This window comes from Phodopus roborovskii, unplaced genomic scaffold (assembly GCF_943737965.1).
Source record: "Phodopus roborovskii unplaced genomic scaffold, PHOROB, whole genome shotgun sequence".
NCBI classification, from domain to species: Eukaryota; Metazoa; Chordata; class Mammalia; order Rodentia; family Cricetidae; genus Phodopus; species Phodopus roborovskii.
Genome location: NW_026126603.1, coordinates 4,257,630 through 4,263,942, shown reverse-complemented (window position 1 = coordinate 4,263,942; position 6,313 = coordinate 4,257,630). Strand labels below are relative to the sequence as shown.

At 38.0% G+C, this 6,313-nt stretch overlaps 1 pseudogene; it reads right to left on the bottom strand.

Moving 5' to 3' along the window:
* Positions 1-262: 262 nt before the first annotated feature.
* Positions 263-1,520, bottom strand: LOC127237492 (serine/arginine-rich splicing factor 1-like; annotated as a pseudogene).
* Between the last annotated feature and the right edge of the window lie 4,793 nt (positions 1,521-6,313).

Here is a 6,313-nt window from a genome sequence, read left to right as displayed (position 1 = left end):
CTTATAGTCTGTTTGTAAATAGACACCCTGTACCCACATGTACACCAACAGCAGGCCACATATTAACAGTTGTAACTAAGAACTGACTAATTAGCCATTTCTTCCCACAATAGTCCCTATTAAAACAAAAGTGGGGGGGGGGAGAAGGGAGCAAATAACTGTTACAAAATGGGCAATTCCACCACAATTGCCAAGGTTTAAAAAGCAAATCAATTGTAGCTAAAAATAACTGCATATGATGTTTGCAAGGTAGATAAAGATTTTAACCCTTGTCTTTTAGTATAAAGTCAATACTGCCAATTTCATCTGTGACAATAGCACTTGGAGTCATACCATTGCCTCCATTATTGATCTGATCCTCCTCAATCCTCCTTTTGACATTCCTAAAATGATTGAAATGTGCTCCACAATCCTTAATCCAAAGCATTCTTAATCCATCTCTTCAGATATGTCTACAGAAAGACACATGAAAAGCAAGATAAACATAAGAACTTCCCCAAGTAAGATAACCACAAACATCCCCAACATCCCATTTTACACAAACCAGAGCAGACTAGACATTTACACAATATCACAGTCTGAAGAGCATGGAAATTAACTAAACTTAAACAATCCTGTCTATGACATCACTTAAAATACAATTTACCAAAGACATGAGGGAAATGTAGATGTTAGGAGCAAGGGAACATTACACAAGAATGCAATTCAACACTTTAGCCCATTCTGAATAAAACAGCTTGAATTTTAAAAAATGAAAAGATTGTACTGAGTAAAGGAAAACTGTATACAACATGGGTTCTACAAAATGTGTCACCAATCATCTTATGTACGAGAGCGAGATCTGCTATGACGGGGAGAATAGCATGGTGATCATCTGCTTCTCCTTGGGGAGTAACTGCGACTCCTGCTGTTGCTTCTGCTACAATTACGGCTTCGAGATCGAGATCTTCCATAACTTGGACTTCTGGGCCCATCAACTTTAACCCGGATGTAGGCAGTTTCTCCCTCATGGGATCTAAACTTAGTGTTATCCAGTTTTCGAACCGCATACGTCTTATCTTCTTTCCGTACAAACTTCACGACACCAGTGCCATCTCGGTAAACATCAGCATAACATACATCACCTGCCTCACGCATGTGATCCTTTTAAATCCTGCCAGCTTCCACTCGGAGGCAGTCCAGAGCGCCTGGATGGCGGGCCATAGCGGCCTCTCGGAGTTCCGCCACCTCCACTCCCGCCTGCCTTGGCTGGTACCAAGGTTGCTTCGAGGAAACTCCATCCGCAGATCGTAGCCATCGCGACCATACACCGCATCTTCCGCATCCCGCGGGTCCTCGAACTCAAGGAAAGCAAAGGGAGGTCCCCTGCGGCGGTTCTTCAGGTCGATGTCGCGGATGGCGCCGTACTTGTAAAACACGTCCTCCATGTCCTTGATTCGGATGTCTGGAGGTAGGTTACCCACGCAGATGCTGCAGTCGTTGTTCCCGGCCGGGCCATGAATCACACCACCCCTTGACATTGCAGCGAGGAGAAAGCTCGGACTCGAGCACAGAGGCCTTCCCACCAAGCATAGTGTACAGCAGAGCGAGCCCTCAGCGGCACCACATCTCCCGCGGCCCCGACTCCTAGGTTTTTAATTGAACTCAATTAATTATCCCACAGTGTTTTCCATTCATTCATTTCTGGACCAGACCAGTTTAATTAGCTCACATAATATAAAAGGATTACATTCTATTCATTGATTGTTCTTAATAAATGCAACTGCAGTCAAAAGGACGTAGGACTTCATTAAAGCCATAACATAGTATAGCCATTTTAATGAATGATAGTGTTTATTTGTTAAAATACACATTTGTGATGAGGTTATAATAATGATTGTCTCTGAAATAAAGATAACCTACTCAGTACCTATTAAAATGTCTGTTTAGCTATCATCCTATTAAACTTCCTAGAAAGACCTCAACAGCTTATGTTTACATAAAAATTTAAAGTTGATTTTATTATTATGTCAATAAAACCAAATAAAAATTAAAGCATTTTAAGTGGTTATACACTGTCAAATATTTGTAATGACTTTTTATGTCAATCTAATCTGTTTGAATTTTATAAAGGTTTAAGTGCTAGCGCACTCAAAGAACCACTAATATAGGACCAGCATAGCTTGGTACTCTCTTGTGCATAGTTGATTTCTTTTTCCAGTAAAGTGGTTAATAGGCTTCACCAGACTCAGTAAGGAATGTTTATGTACAGTAAACATTGGATTTTTGACAAAACTGCTGAGAGTAGATAATCACAGAAAGCAATGTCAGCCTTTCCACAGGGTACCTTCTACCCTGCTCTTTGGAAGTGGTGTTTAATTATTTCCCTGGAAGTCTGTTAATAAAGATCATTTCACACTTATTCCATTTCTTTCTAAGAAGGGAAAATAGTGAACCATAGATTTAAAAAGTGGGTTACATGCTGCAGTGGTAAGGGAACTAGGAAACTAGAGCCTCCTTGACAGAAAATGATGTCTTCTCTCTCAGAAGCTCACAGCAAACAGAATACAGCGTAACTGATGCCTCCTAAACAGTTTGGTGAATTTTCAAAGACAGCTTGTTCCCTTTAGTAAGCCATCTTTCTTATAGGGAAAATTTAATTATTAAATTAGTTAGTTGAGGAGACAGCATGTCACAATCTATGTTGGTCATATAAAAAGTGAAGAAAATAAGCAAATAACAGTCACTTTAGAAATGTTGCATGTCATGACTTCTTCAAGTTCCATTTTAAAGGCCAAGGTAATTGTGAGCCTTCTGTAGAAATGAATGCCATATGCACGTGCCTGCACTGAAGCATCATTGGTCATTGTTAATTGCATGGTGCTGAACATGCAGCTTATTCAAATTGTAGTTTAAATACTGACTTCTCTGTTTCTTGTCATCCTTAGTTCCTGTTGGCTACTTGATATCAATAATGTGACAGGGTTAACTGTTGGCATTATAAAATTGTATTTGGGAATCCAGTCCAATTACATTTCTTCAGTAAAAAGAAGCCTTACTCAATTGAGTAAATTTCCCAAGGGCATATAGACAGTTGGAAAGCCATTGTCTTCTTCAACAATGGCATTGCAATTTTTATTTTATTTATATAGTTAATATATTGTAATCAATGTATAATTATATCATTTCTCCCTCTTCCCTTTCTTCCCTACAGCATATGCCATCTTCCCTCCTCCTATGGGCTCAATGATGCCCTTTCCCTTCCAGTTGAAAGCATTTTTGCTTTTCATATTACTCATGTGCAGAGAGAGATGACACAAGGTAGTCATTGCTGAAAGTATATGTGTACAAACAACAAAAATTGACTCATCAACCCATCAGGCTATAATTTTACATTTGTACAACTTTTAATTTTTACTCACTTTACTGATTAAACTTGTGTAGAGTGGTTAATATCCATACCTCAACTGGTCATCTTGAGACTAAAATGAATGACAGATATAAGATATATGTAAACAAAACCACAACCAAGAATAAATTTCTGACACCAGAAGCAGAGGCAATACGTCAAATTATAAGGATGTTGGGGAAAAAATAGAAAGATCTGTAACTAACTTGACATGATAAGGATGCTATGAATTGTATTTTCATTCCAAAAGAGAAGAGATGTAGTTTTCTTCCTTCTTGTGTATGTGCTGACAACTGAGCAGTAGAATTGAGTGGCCTGTCTTTGAGATGAAGGGCGGCTAAATTGTAGCACAATGTTCTTGTATTGCTGTATCAAAATATCTCTGCAGCACTTCAATTGTGAAAACATTTCTAATATGACATGTGAAGGATAATATTTGAACAAAAATAAAGAAAATTATGTTCAGTTTTGTTTTCTTCTACGTCTTATATCTACTGGTTTATTTTTATCAAAGTGAACTACACTAGAGTTCTCTTCATTTTATGTGTGTGTATAATTCCTATTAAAATATTCTTAGATTGTATGGAGTCAGGTATGGTGGCCTATATCAGTAATCCAAGAACTCTGCAGTCAGAAGCAAGAGGATCACAAGTATGAGACCAACAAGGATTGCTCCCATTTCAGAAAACATATGTATGGTGTGTTTGTGTGCATACATATCGTAAACACACAGCTCTGTTGCAAAATTATTAATACTAAGTAAGCTTGCATATCTTTAGTATTCAGTGTTTGTAAAAAGGTTTTGACATAGAATGCATGTTATAAAGATTTAAAATTAATTTGGGGTGGTAATTAATGCATATTAACATGTTAAGATCTTAAGTATTTAATTGTATATAATTTTAATCTAGGTTTAATTCATTTATGAATGAAAGCCTATGTTCATTCTTTATATATCATATGGTAAATAGAGTAATGTATTATTGTTAATACTTTGAGAATAGAGTCTGACTGTATTTATCGCCCAGGATGATATTGACCCAGGAGCTTCCTGTTTATTGCTCAGTCTTCCATGCACTGAGATTGTGGACATGTGCAATCACAGGTGTCTTTGTTTCTGTGTTTTCTTTTGAAAACTTTCTAATTTAGAATGTTGGCCAATTTTTAATTAGGATATTTGTTATATTTTTCTTTTAAGTACTCGAAGTTCCTCATACATTCTGCCTACCTGTCCTTGTCAGATACATTTTGCAGATAGTTTCTTGTATCCCTCACAAATTAATTGTTTTGTTTGTTATACAAAAGCTTTCTAGCTAGAAGCAATTCCATTTGTCCATTTTTTAATATTTCTTTCTTGTGATTTTGAAAATTTATCTAAAACTCCTTTTCCATTCTGATGCCCTGGAATATTTCCTTATATTTCTTCAAGTAGTTCCTTAACTCCTGGTCTCACACATTATGCTTTAAGGCAAGTTATTTCTGTAACGGAGGAGAGATATAAGTCTCATTTTATTCCTTTACACATGGATAATCAGCATTTTTAGCACCATTTTGAAACAACGGCCCCTTCTCCAATGTGTGTTCTGATATATTTGTCAAAAATCAGTTGACTATAGGTGAGAGGGGTTATTTCTACTCCCCATCTCCAGGTCCCTTGGACTATGTGGTATGTCTTCATGACAGTGCCATGCTGTTTTGGCGGCTATAGCTTTACAAAATTTGACAATAGATAGGGCCATCTCCAAAACAGGAACTACAATTGATTGATTGCCTCTATCAGATTGGCCTATGGGCATCTTTGTGAGCTGTTATCTGATTAATGAATGATAGCTGTGTTGAAAGACCCACGGAGGGCGTGGACCCTCACGCCCCGACTCAGGAAAGGAGGCCCCCCCCAAATCTCTCATGAGAAGCAGTCTTGATGCAAAAGCATGAGGTCTTTTAGATTCCAGTGCACTGGAGCCCACAGCCATACTCCATGTGGGGTAGAGGACTGGGAACCCTGGGTACAGGGTTCCGACAGCTTCTATAGGGGTACAGCAAAGCCCGCGCATCACAAACCAATCATCTCATAGCATCCAGTGCAGATCAATCAATTTGAACTATCCAAGCCTGCGCTTAGCCCAGGAAGTCTGCTTTCTCTAGGGCTTCTGGGTAGTGTGGCACGGCTCATTTCCTGTTCTCATTCACTCACAGGTGCTGTCGGTAATCTGCCCTGTCATAAACAGTCAAGAATGACCTTTTGCCTACTCACTGCTAGGGAGCAGAGTCTAGGGAAAATTAGGCTAAATTTTTCCATCCTTACAGTGTAAGGGTGGTGCCCACTGGGCAGATGGTCCAGAGTTGGAAAAGAAAGCAAGTCTAGCAAGCAATGGAGAGCAAGCCAATCAGCAACAATCCTCTATGGCCTCTGTTTCATCTCCTACTGTCAGGTTCCCATTTCCAGTAACTGTCCTAGCTTCCATTGATGACGGGCAATAGTCTGTACATTAAAATGAAACTTTCTCCCTAAGTTGCTTTGGGTCATGTTGTTTTATCATAGCAAGAGCAAAACAACGAAGATAGATAATAATGCTTGCTTTGTTAATTTTGGTCAAGATAGCTTTACCTAATTGTGGTTTAATGAAAATCCATATAACCTTTGTATTTTTTTCCTAGAAATACGAGAACTGCCATTGGTATTTCTATATAGATGACATTGAATCCACAAATTGTGGGTACATTAATAACATTGATTCTTCTAATTTGTACATATGAGATTTATATCCACATTGTTTTCTGTCTTCCACGATTGCTTTTATCGATGTTTTATAGTTTGAAGTTAGATTTCTTGTTAGTTATTTGATAAAATTTACTTCTGGATATTTATTTTGCAGCTATTATAAATGGAATTCTTTCATTTTCAGACGATTAAATTTTACATGT